At 36.9% G+C, this 14624-nt stretch overlaps 1 long non-coding RNA gene and 1 pseudogene across 1 annotated transcript in view; both read right to left on the minus strand.

Annotated features, from left to right (window-relative positions):
* Positions 1-14624, minus strand: part of LOC131494459 (uncharacterized) — a 110025-nt gene that overhangs the window by 10419 nt on the left and 84982 nt on the right. The window lies entirely within an intron of this gene.
* Positions 634-1122, minus strand: LOC131494458 (vesicle transport protein SFT2A-like; annotated as a pseudogene).

The raw sequence follows: 14624 nt of genomic DNA on the forward strand, positions 1-14624 counted from the left end.
TTTTGATGTTTATTTATTTTGGGAGAGAGAGAGAGAGAGAGAGAGAAAATGAGAGGGGGAGGAGCAGAGAGGGAGAAAGAATCCCAAGCAGACTTCCGCTCAGCCTGACGTGGTGATAGATCTCACAGCTGTGAGATCATGACCTGAGCTGAAATCAAGAGTTGGACACTTAACCAACTGAGCCACCCAGGTGCCCCCATACAATAAGCAATCTTTAGCTTAAAGTTTAAACTTTCACATAAAGCGTTTTTTTTTTAATTGTTTTTAAAATGTTTTAAACTTTTTAAAAGATCAAAAAAAAAAAAAAGCTGAATATGTCTTTCAGTACAGGTCCATGCTTAATTATTCACATCTCAAAGCTGTTTTGAAAAGACTAAAAAATGGCTGAAAATAATTTACAATTGGCAATGATTAAAATCTCCTTGTCTTTGGAAGGGCATAGTAATGACTCATATGAATTTAAAGTTATAAGCATTTAACAGTTTAATCAAGCATGTAGTTTTTACCAGAATACAAAAGGTCTTAAATTGTCACTACAGTTGTTTTTGGAATGATTATTTTATCAGGAAAAGCATTCTTCACGAAAACCACAGCATTAATTTTCAAATGCTCTTTTTGGAGAGTTTTGGACTTTCAACTTTGAACAGAACTGCATTTAATTTCTGTATCTCTTGCATATGGAATACATCATAGACTCCATCAGGCCATTCACAAGACCAGCAACACGCAGAACAATGAGGCCAGTCTCTCTCTTCCTATGTCACTAACGAGAAGCACACAAGGTGAATATGAAAAATAATGATAATATCTGTTGCAAGCAATCTTGTTTCAAACATTTTCTTCAGTTGCTTCACAGAGCCCAGTGAAAAGTTCACACTGGTCAATGCAGCAATTCTTCCTAGGGTATAAAACAATACAAAAAGTTTTATGCCACCAGAAAGGAATAGCAATCCAGTTCCAAGGATAAAACAACAATAACAAAAAAGAAATGCTGCATACAAAGCATCTGCCAAACCATTTCAATCTGATATTGAAACTACAGGACAGGGCATCCAGGACCTTTTCAGTCCGGCCCTGCTCTTTGTCATCCTGGTAACTGAGGACCCTCTCCAGCGTCTCCATGGCCATTTTCCCAAGCTGTTTCGACAGCCATTCCTTTGCCCGCCCTTCCTGCCTAGCAAAAAAACTCCTAGTAATCTTTAATTTACTTTCCGTCTCCATGAATTTGCCTATTCTAGATATTTCACTGAATAGAATCATACAATAATTGTCCTTTTATGTATGATTTATTTCACTTAAAGCAGTGTTTCCAAGGTTAGTCTGTGCATTAGAATCCATTCCTCTTTAAGGCTTAATAATATTCCATTATATGTATATACAACATTTGGCTTATGCATTCCTCTACTGATGGATACATGGGGCGTTTCCATTTTTTGACTACAGTTACTAATGCTGCAATAAACATTGGCATAAAAATAGATCCCTATTTTCAATTTGGGGGGTTATAACTTGGAGTGCAATGGCTGGGTCAAATAGCAACTCATTATTTAGCTTTTTTTGAAAAACACCCAAACTATTCCCATACTAACCTTCCAATGATTTTTCATTCCCACCAGCAGTGTACCAGGGTTCCAGTTTCTCCACATCGTTACGAACTCGTTATTTTCTAGTTTTTTTTTTCTTTCATTATATCCATCCCAGCACATGTGAAGTGAAATCTTATTGTTTCGATTTGTATTTCCCTAGTGACTAAAGATGTTGAATATGTCTTCATGTTCTTATAAGCTATTTGTATGTTTTTGGAGAAATATCTGTTCAAATCCTTTCTCCATTGTTTTGTCTTTCTGCTGTTCAGCTTTAAGAGTTCTTTATATGTATACTGGGGCACCTGGATGGCTCAGTCGGTTAAGTGTCCGACTTCAGCCCAGGTCATGATCTTGCAGTTTGTGAGTTCGAGTCCCACGCTGGGCTCTGTGCTGACAGCTCAGAGCCTAGAGCCTGGTTAGGATTCTGTGTTTCCCTCTCTCTATGCCCCTCCCTTATTCACACTCTGTCTCTCTCTCCTTCAAAAATAAATAAACATTAAAAATTTTTGTTTTAATAAAAAAGTTCTTTATATATATATTTAATATTAAATACTTACCAGATATATAATTTGCAAACATTTTCTCCCACTTTCTAGGTTATCTTTTCAGTTCCTTGAAAATATCCTTTAATACACAAAATGTTTAAATTTTGATGAAATTCAATGGATCTTTTTTCTGTTGTGGCTATGCTTTTGGTGTCATATTTAAGAATTGGTCACTGGGGTGCCTGGGTGGCTCAGTCGGTTAAGCGTCAGACATCAGCTCAGGTCATGATCTCATGGTTTGTGGGTGTGAGCCCCACAACCAGCTTTCTGCTGTCAGTGCCCAAGCCTGCTTCAGACCCTCCGTCCCCCTCTCTCTCTGCCCCTCCACAACTTGTGCACACTCTCTCTCTCTCTCTCAAAAATAGACATTAAGAAAAAAAAAAAAAAAGAATTAGTTGCCAATTCTAAAGTCATGAAGATTTATCCTTATATTTTTTCTAAGAGTTTTATGGTTTTAGCACTTATATTTACAGTGTTTATCCATTTTTAGTTAATTTTTGTATACGATATAAGGTAGGTGTCCAACAAAATTCCTTTGCATGTAGAAATCCAATTGTGCCAGCACCATTATTGAAGAGACGACAGATCCTCCTTAATTTACAGTGGGGTTCTGACCTGAGAAACCCATTATAAGTTGAAAAAATCATATGCTAAAAATGCATTTGAGACACCTAATCTACTGAGCATCATACCTTAATCTAGCCTAATTTAAATGTGCTCATAACACATTATCCTACAGTTAGGCAAAATCATCTAACACAAAGCCTATTTTATAATAAATGTTGAATACCTTATATCATTTGTTAAATACTGTGCTGAAAGTGAAAAATAGAATGGTCATGTGGGTACAGAATGGCTGTAAGTGTATCAGGTGTTTACCTTCATTGTTATCTGGCTGAGTGGGAGATATATAGCTCACTACCACTGCCCAGCATTACAAGATAGTTTTTTTACTGCATATCACTAGCCCAGGAGAAGATCAAACTTTCAGATTCCAAGTACAGGTTCTACTGATTGTGTACCATTTTTGCACCATCATAAAGTCAAAAAATCATGAGGTTGAACCATTATAAGTCAGGGACTATCTCTAATCTTTTCCCATTGAGTGGACAAAGGCACCCTGGTCAAAAATCAGTTGGACATAGCTGTATGTTTTTATTTCTGTACTCTCAATTCTAGTCCATTGATCTATTATTAATCCATATTCTTGCTATAAGTTTTGAAAGTAGAAAGTGTGAACTATCCATCTCTGTTCTTGTTTTTCAAAATGTTTTGGCTATTTGGGACTTCTTACAATTTCATAAGAATTTGAGTGTTGATTTTCCATTTCTTCAAAAAAAGTTGTTCAAATTTTTATAAAAATTGCATTGAGTCTATAGATTGCTTTGAGCAACAATGACATCCTAACAATATTACATATTCCTACCCAAGAACATGAAATGTCTTTCCATTTATTAGGTCTTCTGATTTTTGTTTGTTCATCTTGTACCCTACAACTTTGCTGAATTTGTTTATTTGCTCCAATAGATTTCTTGCTGATTTTTTTAAAAAAGACTGCTCTCATTTTATCTCTACAATCCTTTATTTCCTACTTATAATTTTAAAAATAAATATTCTTAATTTGGATCTCCCTATGAAATTCAAGAGAGTCCAGGAACCACCTAAAATATCAGGACAAATTTAGTATGTATGTTCAATTTTCTGAAGAATGGGTTAACTGCTTGCATAGTAACATAGATGGTTGTGATAATCAGTCCCTCCTCTCAAAAAAAGTTAAGATCTGTTGTTATAAAGGGAAATCAACATGGTCAGAAATTTTAAAAATTCCCTTTGTTAAATTACTGGAAAATAATGGGTGGATTATGATTATGACAGAAAATTCAGACTATTAATCTTCTTTGTTAAATAAAATATATACGCATCCATGTTTCCATTTCTCTTGATTTAGAAGGGAACAGAATAAATTATATTCTGTATGAAGATTTTTAGATTCTTTACAACAAAAACATTATCAACTGGATAAGCATGTATTAAATATACATATTTCCTTTCAGCACCTCGGTTTTTGTGTAAATATAAAGCAGTAATTTAAGAATTGCTTGAGCAACGGAAGCAGCGACAAGTGCACACTAACTAGAAACGCCATTTTGGCAGCTCCAGCCTGGACCTACTGATCTGAAACTCGGGGATGAGGCCACGCAATCTGTGTCTTAATAAGAAGATTCCAAAGCAGAGTAAAGTCTGAGACCCACTAGTAAATAAAGACAATAAAACGTCCATGACCTCAGCTGAATGGCTTCTCTACTTACCCACTTTAATTTCCCAAAGCCAACATCAGATCAGAGGAATTGATTATACCCAATATTCAACAAATGTTTTATTCTGCATAGGCAACTCTTACCAAATTAAACCCTAAGCTATATTCTGGGAACAAAGAAAAAAAAAAGGTAAAGCATCTGCACTCAGGGAGCAATAAACCTACATAAAAAGCCCTTTGAATCACTGATAAGCTAAGGGCTATAGCAGAGTTATGCCCAGGAAGTGCCACTAGAACCTAGGAGAGTTCTAGCTTAGAACCTAGTTCTGGCTGTCTGGGTGGAATAGGCAGGGATGGTCGAAAGTTACTCAGAGGAAGGGAACTAAGCTGGGTTTTAAAGAATGAAATGAAATTTTCCAGAATGACAGCGGGTGAAGGGCATTTCTTATAGGGGTAATTATGCATGCAAATATGATACAGCAAGATTATGTGAAGGTTTGGGAAATACCATGTCTATGTATAGTGCACATAGAAGCTGACTGTGCATGGCCAAAAAAAGAAATTGAAGAAATAATAAAGCCTGGATCATAAAGAACCTTGACTACCTTGCTTAGGTAGGTGCATTGATCAAATAGGCAGTGTGTGTCAAGGAAGCATACTAGGCCAGAAAGGAAAACAAAGATCCTTGGATTTTAGAATAATGATTTTGCCAGCTGATTACATGATGACTAGGAAAGTTATCATGTTAGATCGTTGTTAGATATTTACTGCAATAATTCGCTAAGACATCTAAAGCGAAACAGTAGTTTAGACACATATCAGTACGAATTTGTTCCCAGCACTAGAATTTGTAGTTTGGCTTGAATTTCCTATTACTTACAACATGTCAGCAATGTCTGTATTGTCATAAGAGGTGGAAATTCTCAAACAATTGTCTTAAAGATCTCAGTAAAGAATGCAGTGAGTCTATTACAAAGTGTTTGTTTTAAGTCAAATGAAGAAACATGTCTGCACAGCTGACTTTTTCATTTTTATCCAAATTAGCCATTTCAAGGCACCTTTGAAATATATACTTAGAAGCACTTACTGAATAATTGGTTTATAAATATGACCCATATGGTCCTCAGTTTAGGACAGAAGAGAATAAATCACTTTTGTTCAAAATAGTAATTGTAGCTTTAATAGCATGGAATTTTCAAGATGAACACACCATTTTCTTTGTTCTCACCAAACCTATATTTACAGTCAATTGATTATTTTCAAATTTGGTTCTCTGTCTTATTTCCTCATAAAAATAACCATTTGTACAAGTGAAAATAACATTTCTCTCCTTTTCTCTTGTTATTCTTCCTTCCTAATATTTCTATCACACTGACTCGGAGCCTTTAAATAAAGCAATGATCTTCTTTCCTCTTTTGTTCTCTCTTCCTTTCTAATTGCTTGGGCCTGTAGATTCAAGGGATTTCTGTACCTAGGAGTATAGGAGTCGCCTCCCAAATGCCCAGAGAAACTCTTATGATAGGCAGCAAGAGCCCATGAAGGGCTAGCTATCATATGTAGCTAGAGCAGAGAAGACCAAAGGATATCAGCATGAAATTGCAAAATCTACACTGATTTCTGATTAATCTGATGGAATATAGTATTTTGGGAAATCTAAACTCTTGAAGAAATAGTAGCATTTTAATAAGAAAGGAGGTAAATTATTTAAGTTGTTAAGAAAAATTATACAAACTTATAAATAAACCAAAAAGAGGTATGCATGTCCTTTCAAAGTTATACTGGAATATTGTCTAATAGGCCCATGTAAAGATTATGTAATTATATAGGCCTGTGTGCCTTTATTTGACTCACTGTGTACTATTAGGTTTCAGAGTCTAAGGAGTTACATGTTAACTTGTGGATTTATGTCCGGTACAGGTGCGAATTATTTGTCTGATAGAAAAGACAGTCCCGAAGACTGCAGTTTTGTTGCCTTATTGAACAGTAATCTGTTTTATATCTTGCTGTGTTCTCAGTTGGCAGAAGGGGCTGGGAATATCTCTGGAGGCTCTTTCATGAGGCACTAATTCCATTCATGAGGTTCTGCCCTCAGGACCTAATCACCACCGCCCACCCTTGAAAGTCGCACATCCTAATAACATCATCTTTGGGAATTAGGATTCAATTTATGAATTTTGGGAGAACACACTCAAACTATAACAGAGTCTGTAAATATTCATGTATGGCTTTTGTTGTGTCAACTTGGCTGGGATAAAATACCTTCTCCAGAACTGCCTTTCTAGTCTGATTCTACATAAGGTAGACGACAAGAAATACTGTTCATGAGAGCTGCAGGACAGAAGGAAGCCTTAGCCATTCTGCAGCATGAACCCGTGTTCTCCCAGTTCTCCAGTCAAACACCAACCTAGGCACTGCCAGGAAAAGCTTCTGCAGATATAAATGAAGTACTTAATCAGTTCACTTAAATTAGAGAGATTTGTGGGCCTGACTTGTTCTTAGGGAGGCTTTCCCAGAAGACACACCTAGGCCCTGCTGAGTTCCGGCCTGCTCCCAATCATTCTTCTCTGACTGCCTTGCACGAATAGCTTTGGCCCAGGCCTGTGGGAGCCAGCCTGCTTATGATCTTCCCTTCCTGGCTTTCTTGACATGTTTCAGATTTGCTTCACCAGTCCCCAAAATTTATAAGCCATTCTTGAAATAAAAAAATATATATATGTGTTTGGGAAAGGGAAGGGCATATCCATATATCTTACTTACTTGGCTTACCTGGTTGAACCCTGATTAATAAACCCCATTAGTGAGTTAAATAAACCTTTGCCACGCTTACTCCATATTTGTATGAGAGGAATTTTTTTCAACCTTCAAAGACTTTCACTTTGACAAGGTAAAATGTGAACAGCAGCAATAGTTCTTTTAGGCTCTGCTAACCTTAAGATAAGAAACCAAATACTGTGTCTATTTGTAACAAAGATGTTAATGTCTAATGATTCAAAAAGCAACTAGTAGTGGGTTGTAAGAGTGACACCATCAAAGAATGATCTTATATAATTATTAGCAGTAGTATCATTATTTTTGTTAATATTATTTAGAAATAATATTGTTTAGAAAGTAGTTTACTTAATTTCTTATTTAGCTTATGGAATCCAGTTCAATTTTGGGGAGTAACTTTGCAAGGATTTTTTCAAACAAGATATTCTAGAGCTAGAATGTTCACTGACAATGGCTTATTTTGCTTATCACCCACTTGATCTGATTGCTTTAGGCACATGTAACAGACACAAAGAAGAAAAAAAAAAAAAAAAAAGGACCAAAATGACCAGGAAAACTGCTGTGGTCAAATGCTGAATCCTATCAGTCAGTTGAAATCAGCAAGACAGAATGGCAACCAAGAAAGAACTCTGGGAAAGGCCAACTATTTATATTAAGTGTTTCTGTCAATTGAATCAAAAACATGACTCATGATGACTTTTGGCAGCTACAGGGACAGAAAAGATTATTATTTTTTTCCAAATGTGTCCTTGGAGAGTTGCATCTGGTGAATAAGCATCCTTTTAAAATAGCCCTTGAGATTAGAAGAGGATGGGCTAAGAGAGGGATGATAATTAAAAATTGGAAGACATGCAAGTGAGTAAGCAAATGGGGAAAAAAATGACACAGATGAAAAGAGAAAAAAAATAACAGGGAAAAGATTCTCTCTCAAATCACTGCCCTACACCACAGAGAGGAAAGCAACCAGTCTGTGGGATTTTCTGCTGGTGACTCAACAGAGGCGTGATTAGTTGTAGCTCAGATATGGACAAGGCCTGTGAGCCAAGTAGGGCCCTTACTAGACAGGGAGGGGAGACGGCAGGCCTCCACTCCTTGTGACTGAAAGAGGAAGGGTGTAGTCTGTTTGCACTTATCCTGCATTTCATCACTTCGACTTGTGATGTTTTCATTCACTTTAAAAAAATGATGAAGTGATCCCCAATGGGTGTGTTTCACTTTCGAAACAATAAAGACGTCTGTTTTTTTGGTGATGCTGGAAGAACAAATTTTCACCAACTGCTTTTTCCACATTACACAGGGAGGGTATTCAATATCCAAGTGGGTGGCTCCCTCAAAGGGACCAATTTTGGAAACCCCCACCTAGAAAAACAGTTTGGATTTTTATGGTTCTTTTCATCCAAACGTCTCAAGGGATTACCAAGCAAAATATGAGATCCCTGACCATATTTTGAGGCGGTAGCTGACGGGGATTGTGGACACCCCCTTGGCAGACTAAAAAATGGCCAGAATGAGGGTACCCAGGCAGAAAATAACAGGAGAACCAAGAATAAAAACCAACAGAACCAATAGATCCTATGCCTCAAATTTGTTCTGCCCTTAAAACTTTTGTACATCTCTGTCATAACAATCATCTCATTGTGATTACACACAAAATAATACCCCTTTAGTAAAATACTGCCACTACCTATGTGTCCATATGTATCATTACTTCCTGAAAGAGCCTCACATTTTCAAGGTCCAAGGCAATTTCCAAGATATATATTACAGAATCCCGAATATATCATAATATTTTTTTACCTTTAATAATAGTAAGATTCTTGTGGGTGATATTAATTTACTTGTGTGATTAACAGTAATTTGGAGAACTAACTATGCATATAAGAATTATAGGGTTTTTTTATTTCACTATAAATTGAACTTTCAGTAGAATATGCCATTTGGCTTTATTTTGCAAGTGGATTATTTAAAGTTGACAAATGGGAGGGAAAAAGATTAGCAAATACATCTTTTATATTCTTGAAATAGCTGTACCTTATTTTAAAAATGATTTTTTTTCTACATTTCCAAATAACCCTTTTTGTATTTCACTGTACCGTTGACTATAATTCAAGCTGACTATAAGCTTGAGAGTTTTCCCAAGAATAGGGTAAATCAATTAGCATGGGTCTTATTCAGCCACTAGAAATGCAAAACAAATATCAAGAATATTAAGTACACTCCCTCCAAGTTCCAGAGCTCAGATTCAAAATATACCGCTCATGACCTAAAGGACATATCATCAAATGGGCTGCAGAGAAAGCTCTTCTTTGTAATGTTAGTAAAAATCTCTGACAAATCAGTCTCCGTTCCAAGTTTCAGGAAATTCTTCATATACATATTTCAATATATTTGAAACACTAAATCTAGAATTGAATACCGTTAAATAGTTCATATTTGTTTTCTTGAATTTCAATATGTAGCCAGTGCCAAAAAGCCTCTGGGTGTGTGTACAAAATTTGTAAAAATACATAAAAACCTACTGAACCAAAACCACAGTGGAACTCACAATAACTTTCCAGACAGCATAATTCACCACTTAGTCACTGGGGAATGCCAATTTCAAAAGATAGATTTTATATCAGGCCAAGAAGATCAACAAAAATAAGCCCTTCTTAGATCAGGAACAAAAGGGAAAGTCCAATTCTAATGGCCTTAAAACAATACTAGTATTAATGATAATAATAACAAGTTAACTGTCCAGTCTAGTGTGCCAACATTTAACTAAAAGACTCTTTTAGAAGTGCCTGGATAGCTCAGTCAGTAAAGTGTCAGACTTCGGCTCAGGTTACGATGTCATGGTTGGTGGGTTTGAGCCCCACATCAGGTTCTGTGCTGACAGCTCAGAGCCTAGAGCCTGCTTTGGATTCTGTCTCTCTCTCTCTCTCTCTCTCTCTCTCTCTCTCTCTCTCTGCCCCTCTTCTGCTTGCGCTCTGTCTCTCAAAAATAAATAAATGTTTAAAAAAAAAATTTGTTTAAAGACTTTTTTAAGCATTGTATCTTTTGAAATAATACTGAATAAGAATATTAGAGTATATGGTATTAACCGCTTTCTATTTATTACACATTGAGCTTGACAGTTCTTCCTGATTTCATATTAGATTAGCAGAGAAACAAAATTAAATGCATTTAGCCACATGAGAGCATTATAGTGAGTTATTGACTCTTTCTTATCCCTCTGTCCTGAGCCCAGGTAAAGAACACAAGAGGCACCATCCACTCTTGTCTGCAACACATATCCTTGGTTTCGTCTCTGTCTCCTTCCCATCGCCCTCATTCAGACAGGAGGTATCTCACGTGGGCAGCCACACCAGTTCTTCTCTTGGGCTTCCTCTCTTCTGTTTCTGCTCTACTTCGCTGTCCCTCTGCCACTACAGTTTCTCAGTTTGGTCTCTCCTCAGCAGTTAAGCTTTTCTTTAAAAAAATGATAATCAGATCACTTCATTCTCTAGCTTATAAAGTCTTGTAGCTTCTTTTCAACGTTTTTTTTTTTTTTTTTTTTTTTTTTGACAGACAGAGAGAGACAGAGCATGAACGGGGGAGGGGCAGAGAGAGAGGGAGACACAGAATCGGAAACAGGCTCCAGGCTCCGAGCCATCAGCCCAGAGCCTGACGCGGGGCTCGAACTCACGGACCGCGAGATCGTGACCCGGCTGAAGTCAGACGCTTAACCGACTGCGCCACCCAGGCGCCCCAAGTCTTGTAGCTTCTTACTGCACATAGAATAAAATCCAATTCCCCCAAGAACCTACACAATACGTATGTGGTACCTGCCAACTTCTCTCTGGTGCATACATATACAACCCACAGGGACTCCAGTGTGACAGTGAAATGCTGAAGTTAATATGATTTGTTAGTTGTTTAGGCTCCTGTTCCTTTAAATACATACACATATATAAATCTAAGAAAGTATATTGTGAATGTGGATTTCAGGCGGCTTAGGAGAACTATCTCATAATAAAAAAAGATAAAACATGGAAAGTTATATTAGGTATGTTAGGCATAAATATGAAACCCTGGATATCCATTTCACCCACTATGTCATTTTGTGCCTTACCTCTGCAACAACAAATACAGAACTTTCATGCAAATAACTCATAGAAGTCTATTCTTAGGAGCTTAGGGCAGCTAAAATTAAAATGAAATAGATTATAAAGAATAGCAGAAGAATACTGTGCCATATTACAAGAAATCAAAGGGCCTAGGTTCTAGTCTGCTTTTGCCAATTTTGTGATCTTGGGGGAAAATAATGTCTTAGACTCCACTCCTTTGTATATAACATGATTACCATAACTAGACCACTTCCGTATCCTCCACAAATGTATTACTGTGTGACTCTACAAATAAACGAGATGCGTGAATGTGTACAGAATGACAGTTTGACATTAAACTCCCTTTTTTTCCCCCTCCATTCCTATTACCCTTACCCTTTCTTCAGTATTAAAGTGGTAGGAATATCAGCCCAGTAGGGCATTCAAGTACAGCTTAGAACAAAGAACTCAATTGAGAAGCTAAATAGATTTTGAAACTCAAAACAAACACAATTGTTTAAAAGCCAAAGAGTTATTCATACGTAAGACCCTCAGCATTTCTTATGGGGGCAGTTTTCAGTTTGTGGTTTTGAATTACAAAAAAAAAAAAAAAAAAAAGTCTTGTCTTGGAATAACAGGAAGCAGAGCCTAGAGGAACAAATAAAGTCTATGAAACAAGCATAGAGTAAAAGCAGATTGAGAATGATGACCAAACAGTAGCTTCCCTGCCATACAGGAAAGAGCTAGTAAACACACATGTGCTCACACACACTTCTGGATAAGGAAGAGTTTGGAGAATATTAGAAGGCAACACTTTAAGGTTTAGATGCTTTCTGGGTCCCTGAGAAGACAGCCAGAATCCCACACTTTTGAGTTCCAGACCTGTTGACTTGGGGGAGCAAAGAAAATGGTATCTAAATGCCCAGAAGGGATTGACAAAATCCAGTGGAGAGAATTTATATCTTTCTTCACAGGAAAACATCCAAAGAAAAATTCTAGCTCCTCAAACTTTAGAGAGCTACCCATATGTCAAAGCACAACTGGAGATTAGAAATGACTGGTGTTTCCATGGATGAGTCTAAGGTCATGCCTTACAAAGTTCATCAGGACTAAAGTTGGCAGAGAGAGCAGATGAGAAGACATAACCCCAAGGGGTGGGGGGAAGGTACAAGTACACTCAGAGCGTCTTTAGACTGAATGGACTTTGGCCAAGAGTTGGGACAGGGGGACAGACCACATGAGCAGAGACCACAAAGGACCAAGGAAGGGAGCTGTGGGTTTCAATCTACAGAGCCCCCAGATTAAATGGGAAGGAATACCACAGTACAGGAATGACCAAACAGTGGCACTTATGTCAGACTCCCTCGGGAGGAAAATTATGTTTGTAATTCAGAAGTGACTTAGTTATCTAAAGTACTACATTAAGCACCTTATGCCATCTGTGAAAATAGGAGTTCGGCAACCAAGTTAAATTCACCCATTAAAAAATGAAGACAAAACTAATTCACATAAATTACACAACTGAATGGTGACACAAAACATCTGAACTCTTATAAATGTGCATCAGAGTATCTGAAAGATGGCACTTTAAACTGTTGTCGTTGTTATTGCTATTACTATTACTATTAAAATGTAGTTGGATTGTCGGGGCGCCTGGGTGGCGCAGTCGGTTAAGCGTCCGACTTCAGCCAGGTCACGATCTCGCGGTCCGTGAGTTCGAGCCCCGCGTCAGGCTCTGGGCTGATGGCTCGGAGCCTGGAGCCTGTTTCCGATTCTGTGTCTCCCTCTCTCTCTGCCCCTCCCCCGTTCATGCTCTGTCTCTCTCTGTCCCAAAAATAAATAAAAAAAAAAATAAAAATAAAAAAAAAAATGTAGTTGGATTGAAAATACATTTTATGAGTGTATTTAAAATAAGAGGTCACAAGAAATTAAATCAGAAACATTAACTATAACATAATTATATAGCATAATCCACTAACTCAAGATTGTCTATAATAAGGTATTAAAGACACTTAAGAGATTTACTCTTACACACTGGTGCTAATTAAAAGTTCATATACATTATCATTGTATTTCTCAATCAATCTTGATTCTATTTACTTCACAAATTCTTGGAGTCATTAAGACTTACTGTAAGGACCCAGAAGAATTATTCAGTCTTCCTTCTAACAATGTGAAGAACAGTTAAGAATAGAAATGAAAATTGTCTTTTGATTGTGTGCCGAGTGTAGAATTGTCAAGATTCTATGGGAAAATGGGGAGGGGGGGAAGGTAGAGGATGAAAAAGGGGTATCTATTGCTGTGTTCCAATTGTTTGAGAGATTGTTGTTTTATCAGAAATATACTCTGACAAGATATGTAAACTAAGTAAAACAACTATTCAGGAATAATATCAATAGCTAAAGCATTGTATGTGAAGAATTTTCAGTTCTTCAGAAATAGTCTGCCAACATGTTTCGGTTGCCAAATCTTATAAAACATAGTCTTTCCTGAATATTTTGAAAAATACTTGCAATAGCTATATTCCATGAAATCTCATTTAACTGATAACAGCTCATTCAAAAGGGTGTAATTTGAAATAAAGTTTCAAAGTTACAGAAATACATGTAAGGAAACCAAATGGCTACTCACCAGTTGTGAAACTATGCTGTTTCTCTATATGTGAACACCAAAAAGACCACATTCAATGTTCTAAGATCACTTCATGATATAATTGCTTTATACATTTAAATGCCTTCACACTAAAACCCAATCACCAGGACGAAAATAATTACCAGGCGGTCTCATTTGGTTATCAAGGTCACTGTAATAAATGGGCTAACCCTGAAATTTTTATTCATGAGAAACAACATGAGAATTACAACTATATCATGGAAAAAAAAACTTTAGAAATATTGCTCTATTTTGTTGATACTAACGTTTTACTTTAGTATCTTCTCAAAAAACATAAATAGGTAATTTTAAAAGATTATTCTAAGTTAATAAGAAAAATGAATATCTGCCAGAAGTTCTATTTTTATTTTTTAGAATTATTTTATTTTTCTGAATTTATAATGAATGCACAGGGAAGAGAGTTCAAATGATATTAAAGTGTATACAGGGGCGCCTGGGTGGCTCAGTCGGTTGAGCGTCTGACTTCAGCTCAGGTCACGATCTCGCAGTCCGTGAGTTCGAGCCCCGCGTCGGGCTCTGGGCTGATGGCTCAGAGCCTGGAGCCTGCTTCCGATTCTGTGTCTCCCTCTCTCTCTGCCCCTCCCCCATTCATGCTCTAGTCTCTCTCTGTCCCAAAAATAAATAAACGTAAAACAAAAAAAAAAAAAAATTAAAGTGTATACAATAAAAAATTATTTTCTTTGCCACTCCTACCCAGCTTTTCTTCTTAAAGTCAACCACTGTAACT

The sequence above is a fragment of the Neofelis nebulosa genome, chromosome 14 (genome assembly GCF_028018385.1).
Source record: "Neofelis nebulosa isolate mNeoNeb1 chromosome 14, mNeoNeb1.pri, whole genome shotgun sequence".
In the NCBI taxonomy this organism is placed as follows: domain Eukaryota; kingdom Metazoa; phylum Chordata; class Mammalia; order Carnivora; family Felidae; genus Neofelis; species Neofelis nebulosa.